Source organism: Monodelphis domestica, chromosome 5, assembly GCF_027887165.1.
Source record: "Monodelphis domestica isolate mMonDom1 chromosome 5, mMonDom1.pri, whole genome shotgun sequence".
Taxonomy (NCBI): domain Eukaryota; kingdom Metazoa; phylum Chordata; class Mammalia; order Didelphimorphia; family Didelphidae; genus Monodelphis; species Monodelphis domestica.
The window spans coordinates 95,773,549-95,785,991 of NC_077231.1; the positions used below are offsets into that span (position 1 = coordinate 95,773,549).

At 39.6% G+C, this 12,443-nt stretch overlaps 1 protein-coding gene across 2 annotated transcripts in view; it reads right to left on the reverse strand.

Moving 5' to 3' along the window:
- Positions 1-12,443, reverse strand: part of SYN3 (synapsin III) — a 511,134-nt gene that overhangs the window by 458,748 nt on the left and 39,943 nt on the right. The gene's annotated exons all lie outside the window — the stretch shown is intronic.

Sequence of the window (12,443 nt, forward strand, 5' to 3'; positions counted from 1 at the left end):
AGTGAAGTAAGCAGAACCAAGAAAATACATACTTTCATCCACATTCTCTCTTCCTTTTTCCTTCCTTCCCTCCCCTTCCTTTCCCTCCTCTCTCTTTCTTCCTCCTCTCTGTTCCCCTGTCCTCTTTCTTTCTCTTTCTTCCTCCCTTTCACCCTCCTTTTCCTTTTCCACCTCCTCCCTCTTTCTCATCTATCTCCCTCTTGCACATACATGTGTATATTGACATATATGACACAATATAAATGGAAAGAACAATAAAAACTCCCAATCTGGACAATTATAATTACCAACTTTGGCCCTGCAGAGGAAAGAAGAAAATGTGACCCCCTTCCTTGGGGTGTGGAACATTGCATATTCTGTTCAAGTCAACTGGATATGTAGGTTAGTTTTCTTGAACCACTATTTTATTCCCTTCTTTTAAAGCAGCTTCTTTATTGATACCTTTTGCTCTTATATCACAAGTTCTCTCAGTATCCCTATCTCTGCTCCCCCTTTTTAAAATCATTTGATATGTGGGATAGCTCTAGGTTAGAGGATGCACTTGGAAATGGAGATACTAAAAACAATAGATATGAATGATTTTTAATGTTCTTGCTTATCTTAAAACCAGACAATTTCAGACGAGAGCATCCCTCTGAGGAAAATGAACATCAGCTGAGAGTCTAATTTTTTTTTTATAAAAACCTCTTACTTTCTGTCTTAGAATCAAATCTGTGTATTGGTTCTAAGGCAGAAGAGAGGTAAGGGTAATTTGTAGGTAATTAAGTAGTAATAATCTGCTAATGCAATAAAATCAGTTTAATCAATGAATTAGATAAATTGATTAATTATTAAATTAATGGATGATTAACAAATTAAAAGTAATTAAGGGTTTTAAGTAATTTGCCTAGGGCCTAGGAAGTGTCTAACTAGGAAGTATGAGACCAGATGAGTGTATAATTGTTAATGGCTACCAAGAAATGTGGCATGGCAATAGTCTCAAGATATCCTTTATTCAAACCAAGACTAATTCCTCTATCCATTTGGCATCCATGGTCATGTTTCCTCTCTCCTCTAGAATCTTGCTCTGCAAATTTCCTTCTCTCTTAAATATATTCTGTCTTTCCTTTGCCTTGAGTTCCTTTTCATTTGCCTATTAATAAGCTCAAGAATTTTCAATCCTTAAAAACCAAAGCAATGGAAGTCGTCCTTTTATGATCCATTTATCCAATGCTGCTATTATACAATCTCTCTCCATGAAAGCACTGGACCAGTGACATCACTGCTAGGCATATTGCCTCAAAGATATGAGACAGAGGGAAAGGGCCTATATGTGTATATATATATATATATATATATATATATATATATATATATATATATATATACTTATTTATAGAAGCACTTTTTGTTGTTGGAGCAAGGAATTGAATCAAGGGGATGCCATCAATTAGGGAACAGCTGAAGAAATTGGGTTACATGAATGTAACAATATTACAGCATCATTAGAAATGAAGGAAGGGAAATGGGAAAGAGGGTGGAGTTGGAAAGTGAAAAAAATCTGTGAAAATTTAAAAGCATTTAAAACAGGGAAAGCTAGATGGATCAGTGGATAGAGAAGTTCTGGGTTCAAATCTCACCTCAGACACTTCCTTGCTGACCATGGGCAAGTCACTTAACCCCAACTACCTATCCTTTACCAGTCTTCTTGGGACTGATACTTAGTTAATGATTCTAAGACAGAAGGTAAGGGTTTTTTTTTAAAGCACACAGAAGAGTAGAAAATGACATTCAAGATGGGTCAGAGATAAGCAGTGTAATGTTTAAAATTAAAAATCCAACTGTATAAAATAGAAAGTTTACCAGTCCTTCTAAAATCTTCTGTTCTCTTCTCTGGGTGGTAGAATTTGTTTTTATATTTTTAGTTCATAACAGGAAATATGTTTCTTAAAAATAATTTAAGAAGAAATTCAGGTTGCAGGCAAATTGGGATTGACTTTTCTAAACTAATGTAGGATTGTTGTGAGGATAATATACACATAAAAAGTAGTTTCTATGCACAATTGAAGTGGTTTATTTTTGTGCATCCATACACACAAAAGAAACAATTGTCTACACTAGAGATACAAATAGCACTATTAGTGGAGAACCAGGAGAATAATAAATACAATAAAATAGGTCAACTATTATTAGGAAATAACTTGGAATTCAACTAAAGAAATGACTTAGATGTCTAGATCCTTTAACCCAGAGACCCCCTTGTGGGGCATATATGCCATATCGAGGAAGAAAGGTCCTACACACACCAGAATATTCATACCTCCACTCTTTGTGGTAGCAAAGAACTCGATTCCAAAAGGAATGGGAAGGGCAGAGAAAGGAAACGAAGGAAACCAACTAGATTTCTATTGATTGCATTATGGCTGAACAAATTATTGCCGATGAATGTCATGAAATATTACTGTGGCACAAGAAACTAGGAATATGAGTAGTTCAGAGAAGCATGAGAAGACTTGAATGAACTGATTTAGTGACCTAAACAGAGCTAGAAAAAACAAACCACATGAGGGCCACAGCAACACAAGTGGGAAGAACAATATGATGAAATTGAATTTGGTGTAATTATAATGACCAGGATTATCTTGGGACCACAGAGAAAATGTAGTCATCAGAAAAGAGGTGGGACTATGGAGACAGAATATTGCATTCACTGGCAGCTACAGTTGATAATGTTGGTTGGTTTTGCTGAATTTAGGGTCCCCCCCCCTAAATTTATTATAAGGGAAGGCTTGCTGGGTGAGAAGGATATAGATATTTTTGGAGATGAATATGATGGAAAAGCAAAAAATGTCTATAAAATTTTATTTTTTAAAGGATAGCAGATACATCTACTCCCTTTAGTGCCTATGCTTTATTCAATCTTAAACAATAGACATTAAGCACCTAGTATGTGCCAGGCACTGTTCTAATCTTACAATCCAGCTTCTGCCCTCACATATTCCTGAAACTGCTCTATGGTCATTAGTGATCTCTTGGTTAACAGATCCAATAGTCTTTCTTCAGTCTTCATCCCACCTACCTTTTCAGTCTTCTCACATCTCCCCTTCATGTACTGTCCATTTCAGGGCAAATGGCCTTTATCAGACTTCCCATTTCTCCTCTTCATGAGGCTGGACACCATGCCTGCCTCTCTCTCTCCCTTCTCACCTCCACTTTTTATGATCTCTTAATTTCCTTCAAAGCCTAGCTTGGGTATGTCCTAAATAATTGCTTCCCCTGTCTCCTTGTTAGAGTGCTCTCCCTCTTTCTCTCTTACCCTTACCTTCTGTCTTAGAATCAATACAATATATTGTTTCTAAGGCAAAAGAGCAAGTAAGGGTTAAGTGACTTGCCCAGGGTCACCCAACTAGGTAGTGTCTGAGGCCAGATTTGAAGCCAGGACTTCCCATCTCTGGGTCTGGCTCTCCATACATTGAGCCACCTACTTGCCCCCCAGGTTGCTCTTTCTCTTGAAGTTCTTTCATAGAAACTTATCTGTGCTTAGGTTGTATTTGTTCAATAGCACATGAGTCCCTGGAGGACAGGAGTGGTTTTATTTTGGGCTTTGCCTAGGCCTTTTGCCTAATATCACATAATGCACACAGTTGATGCTCAATATTTGTTCAATTGTGTTGACCCTTAAGAAGGCTAATGCTGCTGAATGCTGTTGAATGCTACCTCTTCTCTTGGTCTCAGAGACACCACATTCCTCTGGTTCTCCTCTTAGCTCTTGAATTGCTCCTTTACTTATTTCTCTAGGTGGGGTAACTAGTGATGGTGGGAATTAGGGAGACCTGAGTTCAAATCCTACCTCAAATACTTAATAGATGTGTGACTTTTGGCACAGAACCACTCTGCCTCAATTTCCTTACCTGTAAAATAAGATAGAGAAGGTTGTGAGGGCCAGATGAGATAACATATGTAAAGAACCTACAAACTATAATGTGCTATATAAATGCTAGTTACTATTATGTCTTATCTTCTTTATGATTCTTAATATGAGAATTCATAGGATCATAATTCTTAAGATGGAGGGGACCTTAGAGGCCATAGAATCTAATCTCTTCATTTTACATATTAGAAAACTGAGGCATGGAGTGATAAAGACTCTTGTTCAAGGTCATCCATATTAAATTATAGGCTCATAGACTATTTGTGGGAAGGATTTCAGAGCCCAATCTAGTCTAGGTTTCTCATTTTACAGATGGGGAAACTGAGGCACAGAGAGTGAAGACTCTTGTCTAAAGTCATCCAGATTAAATTATAGGCTCATAGACTGTTTGTGGAAAGGATTTCAGAGCCCAATAAAGTCTAGGTTTCTCATTTTATAGATGGGAAACTGAGGCTCAGGGAAACTAAATGGCATACTCAAAGTACACAGAAAGCAATAATCTGAAGCCGAATTTGAACCCAGGCTTTCTGATTCCTTTGGGTTTCCCTCAATTCTACATGCTCTCCTTTTCCTATATCATTTGCTCCCATGGTTTGAACTACCACCTCTCTGCAGATGTTTTTCAGATCTCTATCTTCGGGTCTTACCCCTCTTGTGAGTTTCAGAACCATACCTCAGTAGCCTCCAATAGGCTACTCTGGCAGCTTAAAAATCTCAACATGACCCAAGCTCAACTTGTTCCTTTTTCCTCCAAACCATCTCCTCCTCCTGGTCTCCCTCTCTTCAGGCATGTTGCACAATTTATTCCCTTCTTTATTGAATTTGCATCCTTAGTGTTATCTTGGACTGTTTTCTCTCCCTTATCTCCTGCTTCTAATGAGTTAGGAATAAACTCTGTCCCTGGTTCTCACTATCTTTGGCAAATTATTTAATCAACCTGAGCCTTCTTTCCTCATCGTAAAATGACAGAGCTGAGTTATGTATGACCTTAGAGGTCCCTTCCATTTTTAGATCTGTCCATGATCCTGCATCTGTCCTTTCTACTTTCTTCAACATGCCACCCACCAATGAAGTGGTCCTTACTTCTACCTAACAGGACTATTCTAATGACCTTTTAATTGGTCTAGGAAGACCTTGATCCCAGCTCCTTTTAGGTCCTCTCTCCAATCCATCCTTCAGGCTGATACCCACTACAAATGACAGATAGCCTTTGGGATCTCAGAACATCCTGATTGTATACCCCCTGCATCTGGCTAGCATTCTATGTTTCTATTATTATTCTCATTTTGCAGATGGTAGAACTGAATTTCAGAGAAGTAAAGTGAATTTCAGGGCAGCCAGATGGCACTACAGTGGATCAAGTTCCACATCTGGAGTCAGGAAGACTTATCTTCATGAGTTCAAATCTGACCTCAGATACCTGGGCAAATCACTTAATCCCATCATCCTCAGCTTCCTCAACCATAAAATGAGCTGAAGATGGAATGGAAAACCCCTCCAGTATCTTTGCAAGAAAATCTCAAATGGGGTCACAAAGAGTATGAATGACTAAAAAACAAAAAATGACTTTTACTGAATAACCTTGCATAAGGTTCTGGGCATTAGCCTCCACTTGGGTAAAATGAGAAACTTGGTGATGACCTTAAAGGACTCTTCCAGCTAGGTCCTGCAGTGGATAAAGTCTTGATCCCAGGATCAGGAAGATTTGAATTTAAATCCAGTCTTGGAAATTTTTAGCTGTGTGACCCTGGACAAGTTCCTTCCCCTGCCTGCCTCCATTTTCTCAACCGTAAAATGGGTTTAAGAATAGTACCTACCTCTCAGGGTTGTTGTGAGAATCAAATGAAATCATATTTATAAGCTTAGCATAGTAGGCACCTAAAAAAGTTATTCTCTTTTGCTTCCAACTGGTATAGTCTGATATTTCTGGGTTTTTGTTTTCCACATCTGAAAAGTGGAAAGATGGAGCCACTTGATCTGCTAGGTATCTCCCAGCTTTATCATTCTGGGACTCAATGAGCCCCTGGGAGATAACTTGAGACAGTAAGGATGCTTCGCCAGACTTTTGTTTCATCCTTGGTTTCTGGCGCTGCCTACTCAATACAGTTTCCATGAGAATTCTCAGTACCGGCCACCAGAGGGAGGCAGTGGTCATTCAAGAAATCGGAACTTCCAGATCGGGTTCAGAGCTTGCTGGGGTAATTTTGGGACTTATTCCAGGGTCTGCTGTTACTGATCCGCTGAAAATGAAGGGCAACCAGCAGCATCACTCACTTCCCACCCCCCCCCAAAAGAGAGAGACGCTCTGAATTGCCGGCCAATGCTTGTCCTCTAAAAGAGGGGCGGGAGGGCTGCTGTGGTGAAGAGGGCGTGTCTGGGCTCAGTCCCTGACTAGCTGTGGGATCTTGGAACAGTTACTTCCATCATTTGGATCTGGGATGTTCTAGGAGTAACACTTCCTCTTCAACTACCTGATTAGGAAAATCAGCAGATATCTTCTCCATTATGGGGGCGACTAGTCCTACTGAATGTCAATCAATTAACAGTCATTTATTTATTAGGAGGTGATAGTAATATTTTGCATTTATATAAGCTATCTTATTTCATCCTCACGACAACCCTGGGAGATAGATGGAGTTGTTATCCCCATTTTATAGATGAGGAAACTGAGGCAGGAAGAGGTTAAGCCACTTGCCCAGGGTCATACAACTAGTATCTGAGGCTGATTTTGAACTCAGACCTTCCTCACTCAAGGTCTAGCATTCTATCCATTGTGCCTCTTCCATTATATGTCAGACACTATTTGGTACAGGGATGAAGAATTTCATATAATACATCCAAAAGTTGGTTGTCCTAAAGGGTAGAATTAGCTCAATTGAATGGGTAAGCATAATTGTTAAAATCTCAAGTGTTCTGTTGATTGACTGAAAACCTTTGCATCAAATAGCTCTGAAATGCAAAATATATATGTACACATACATATATGTATACAGACATGTATAAGTACATTCATAAATATAAATGATATGTGTGAATGTACACATATGAGTATATACATACATTATATACATGTATGTTCATAGCTATATTAGTTCAATACAGATAAAAATTTATTCCCTAATAGATAAATGGTCAAAAGATAGGAATGGACTGTTTTGGAGGCTTGCATACCATTGGGGGAAGCTAGGTGGCTCAGTGGATAGAGTGCCAGGCCTGGATTCAAATTTGACTTCAGATACTTCCTAGCTGGGCAACCCTGGGCAAGTCACTTAACCCCCATTGGCTAGCCCTTCCTGCCCTTCTGCCTTAGAACCAAAACACACTATTGATTCCAAGATGGAAGGTGAGGATTAAAAAAAAAGAGACTTGTAATCTATTAACAACCACCTGAAAGATGGCTCCAAATTATTCATCATAAGAGAAATGCAACTCCAAATAACTTTTGAGATTTCACCTCATCCCCAAAATTTACTCCAAATGACAAAAGATGGGAATAATCCATGTGGGAGAGGCTGTAGGAAGACAGGCACATTCATGCACTCTTAGTCCTAGCATTCTGGAAAGCAATTTAGAATTATGCTAAGAACAAGGCTAAGATGTCAATGGCTTTTGATCCAGAGAGCCCCCAAAGCCAGTTAAGCAATAGGTACTTATTAAGTATTCATCATGTGCCAAGCACTGGGTTGGGGTTGGGGGTGTGTGTGGAGATATGAAGACAAAAGCAGAATAGGTCCTGTATTCAAGGATCTTACATTCTGAGAAGTGAAACAAGATCTACATATATAAACCAATAGAAATTATTTACAGAGTAAATATTGGGTAACCTTGGAGGGAAGTCACTAGCAGCCAGGGGTGTGCTTAGGGGAGTGGAATCACAAAAAGCTTAATGCATATAGTGGTGCTTGAGCTACACCATTGCTGAGCATATGCTCCCCCCAAACCCCCACCCCAAGAAAGTCCCAGGCAAAAGGAAGACTTCAGAGGTACCAAAATATTAACAGCGGAATTTATGATTCTAGCAAAGAACTGGAAACAAATGAGATCACCATTGCTTGCATTGTTTGGCTAAATAAGATGTGACATATGAAAGTCTTAGAACATTATTGTGGCCCTAAGTGACAAGGAATATGAAGAGAGTCAGCAGAGTACCATGGAAAGAGCTCTAAGATGTTTAATATCTGAATGAACTTGGGCAAGACCCTCAAGCTCTCTGGGTCATGTAGAATGAAGGGGTTGGACCATATGGTTTCTAAGATTCCTTCCAGCTCCAGATCTATGATCTTAAGAATTTAGAGAAGAATGGAAAGGTCTTTGTTAACCAACTTCTCTCCATCTTGATGTTCTTCCCCAGCTGCTGATGCCTTCCCTCTCAAAAAAGATTTTCTATTTAGTTTTTATATACTTTGTTTTAATTTGGGTAGGTGATTTGCCTTGTCCATTAGAATACAAGCATCTTGAGGGCAGGGTTGGTTCAGTTTGTCTTTGTATCTTTCCTGGCACATAATAGGTACTCCATAAATACTGGATGATTGATCTGTTGATGTGAATGGATGCAGAACTAAGAAAACAACGATAGGGACAATGTAAATGAAAGGAACAAAAATATAAAACTGAATTCTGTGGCATTATAGCAGACAGTTCTTTACTGTAGAGATGGGGAACTATGGGTGTGGAACACCATGTATATTGTTGATTTTGTCGAAGTGTTTCCCCACCTCTGTTATGAGGTATGTTCACTGGGTAAGGAAGGGGTAGGAATATGAGGAAATGAAGGTAATGCAAAGCCAAAAGGATTTAATAAAAATCCGAACTTTTTTAAACTTGAGGGTTGGATTAGGTGACCTCTAAGGATCCTACTAACGGATTTATTTATTTAAAGCCCTTCCCTTCTGTCTTAGAATCTATACTATGTATTGGTTCCAAGACAGATGAGTGATAAAAGCTGGGCAACAGAGGTTAAGTGACTTGCCCAGAGTCACCCACCTAAGAAGTGTGTGAGACCAGATTTAGACCCAGGACCTCCCATCTCCAGACCTGGTTCTCAATCCACTGAGTTGCCTTGCTGTCCCTCCCCATTAACTTTTATGAGCTTATTGATCTGGGAATTTCTTAATTAGCATCTAGTAAGTGTTGTTCTAGGCAGTGGAAATATAAAGACAAGAAATAATCTTTGTCCTCCAAGTGCTTCCATTCTTTCGTGAGGAACCAGCATGTATAAAGAAAATGAAAAATAAAATCTATATCAAATAGATCTCAAATAATTTCCAGTCAAAATCAATTCTCAAGGAGAGGCACTAGTGGGTTTGGGTGTGGGGAGAGCTTCCTATAGGAAGTGACAACTAAGCTGAACTTTGAAAGAAGCCAGGGATTCAGTGAATTGGAAGAGAGAAAGGAGTAAGTTCCTGGCACGTGCAATAACTTGTGCAAAGATTTAGAGATGGAATATCATGAACAGTGTGATTTGCTGGTCTGGCTGGAATTGTTAAATGAGGAGGCTGGCCTATATTTCTTCTCAGGACCCTTTAACTTCTACATCTTTGGACTTTGGAATTGAGAATTCTTTCTACTGGATTCCCCCTAAATGTCCTCCCACCACGTATTTCTTTCTGTTATCAAAAGGCATGGATATTAAAGGATGTCCTCTTTCTCCATCAGTGAGTAAGACTTGTGTCATTCAGAACTGCCATTCTATACCAGCAGAAGACTTAAACATCCATGGCCACAGCCCACCTTCTATCCTGGTGATGGTTTGATGACCACAGGCAACAAAGGACACTGCTGAAGACTGAAGGCCAATAGCAAAAGCTGATGAAATGACCAAGTGAAGAGAGGCTTCCCTTCCTAGGAAAGGTCAACCAGATCTATTGAAAGAGTGTTCAGTTCCCACATCAGAGGATCAGGTTCTGTCTCTCTACCCCAGGTCTCTTTCAGCATCCACCCCCCCCCCCCATCAAAGGCTCACTGCAGTCTCCAAAGAATTCCTATTGGCTCACATGGCCTCTAATCCATGCAGTGTGTTCTCTGGTCTTCTTCCTCAGGAACAAAGAGGCATAGTATTGATAGGGTGATGGGGTTGGATTTTCCAGAGATTCTTCAAGTAATGTTGACTGAATCTTTTGAACTTGGAATACTTGATTTAGCTAGCTTGAGACTCAATCTCTCTGGAGAGCTATGTGAATCTCACACCCCTGTCCCACATCAGGTCCGTCCTTCCTTCCTTCCTTCCTTCCTTCCTTCCTTCCTTCCTTCTCCCTTCCTTCCTTCCTTCCTTCCTTCCTTCCTTCCTTCCTTCCTTCCTTCCTTCCTTCCTTCCTTCCTTCCTTCCTTCCTTCCTTCCTTCCTTCCTTCCTTCCTTCCTCCCTTCCTTCCTCCCTTCCTTCCTCCCCTCTCTCCAACAACCTTATTTTGCTAAAATGAAGTGAATTAACATGTGAAGGTCCATGGTACAGTGGAAAGAACTCTGGATTTAGAGTTCGAGGAGCTGGGTTCAAATCCTAGTTCTGACACTATTTGGCTCCCTATGAGATGTTGGGCTAGTCTCTTTATGGGCTTACTTATTTGTAAAATGAAGTTGACTAGATGACTTATAAATTCCCATTCAACTCTAGACTGATGGTCCTAGGGTCCCTTTTGGTTCTAAACCAACCATTCTTTGATCAATTCAGGGAATCCCTGCTAATGGGAACTCCCTTCACCTACAAATGCCACATCTACCTAGAACTTCAATAATAAGTTACACGAAATTAGGTTGTATCTTGAGGAGTTGGTTTTTCTCCCCTTAGTATGATTAATTAGCACAATGCTAGGCACAGAATAAGCAGATAATAAATGCTTATAGAGTGGCTGAATTGTCTGGAACATAGAAAAGGATCACAGATTTGAAACTAAAGGGGGGAAGTTAGAAGTTATCTAACCAGTTCTCTCAGGTTCCTACATGAGGAAACTCAGACCCAACTTGGTAAACAATTTTCCTCCACTTTCACAGTTGTAAGTACTAGAGCTGAGACTGAGAACTCATTAGTCTTGAGCTAGAAGGTGATGAAGACATCTTAGAATCAATACTAGGTACTGGTTCCAAGGCAGACAAAGGGTAAGAGCTAGGCAATGGAGGTTAAGTGACTTGCCCAGGGTCACACAGCTAAGAAGAGTCTGAGGTCAGATTTGAACCCAGGACCTCCTGGCTCTCAATCTACATAGCTGCCTCTAATAAAGCCTTTTAAAAAACCTCTAAAATAAGTCACATTTGAGGCAGCAAAGTAACTTAAGGAATTGTAATTAAAAGCTTATAATACTTCTTTGCATTAACTCCACATGTAAGGTGAATTTCTCAATAAGACTGAACTCTTCAAGAGGCACCTGCCTCTTCTTTGAGGTTCCTCTCTTCTGAAGTATTTCATCTGGTTTTCACCACAAGCTGTCATTAATGCTGACAGTTTTCGTGCTCTTTGAATATTTAAACATTTCTCTGAGACTTTGAGAAGAGAAGGTCCAGGCTAAATTTGGTCCTGGAGTCTCTCTGCCCTGAAATATTGAAGTAAAGGCTTCTTTTCAATAAATTTAGTCTTAGGCATTTATTATGTTAACAGTTTTGGTAACAAAAATGAGATAATCATAAAAGGCCTAAGACCCTAAGGGCTGGAATCCTGATAAGTATATTCCTTTCTGTTTCCTGCATTTGATCTTTCCGGGGATTGCTAACCACCAGAGCCATCTAGCCCAGGTATCAGAAGAGACCCACGAGGCCAGGTTCCATCTTTCTCAGTTGGATGAAGACTGTAAGCCAAGTAGCCTTGAGGTGGTTGTTGTTTGGGAGATTAGTGAATTTATCTAGATTAATAGAACAACTGGGATCTGTCTAGGACAACCAGAATTTGCCAAGATAAAATGAAATTTGTTGAGATCAACACAAATCATCTGTCCAGATCAAATAGAATTTGTCAGGATAAACCAGAATCTGTTAGGAACAACTGGAATCTGACAAGATCAACAGGAATTGATCAAGAACTGCCAGAATATTGGATGTTGCTATGGTTTTATCTTTGTTTAATGGCTATTTGTGAGGGGTGCAAAGAAAATTTCCAAGATTTAAGTAACTGGTATTAGAATTTCTTGCTTACTCTTTCCAAATTTTAAGTAACCAATTTATGGGTCGAGTTCCACATTATTTCTGAAAAAGTTAAACCTTTTGTTTTTACTTAAGATAACAACCATACGTAGTTTCCTTCAGAACAGAGGTGGTTAGCCTAGGCTCTGTGGAACCAGAAGAGGGCTTCATGTATAGATTTCAGGGTGTTCATAAATTGGGATGGAAAAAAGACAACCTTATTTTCATAACCTCTGAGCAAAATTTGGCATTTCTTTCAATTACTTAAAAGTCTCATTCTGAGAAGGGTTCATAGGCTTTACAAGAATGTCAGAGGGGTCCTTGTTACAAAAGGGCTTAAGAACTTGTGTTTTAGAGAGATCCTGTTGCACATGTCCAAGATGCCTATTCTTCCCAGAAGAGATAATTTTTGTGGGGGGGGGGGGGAGG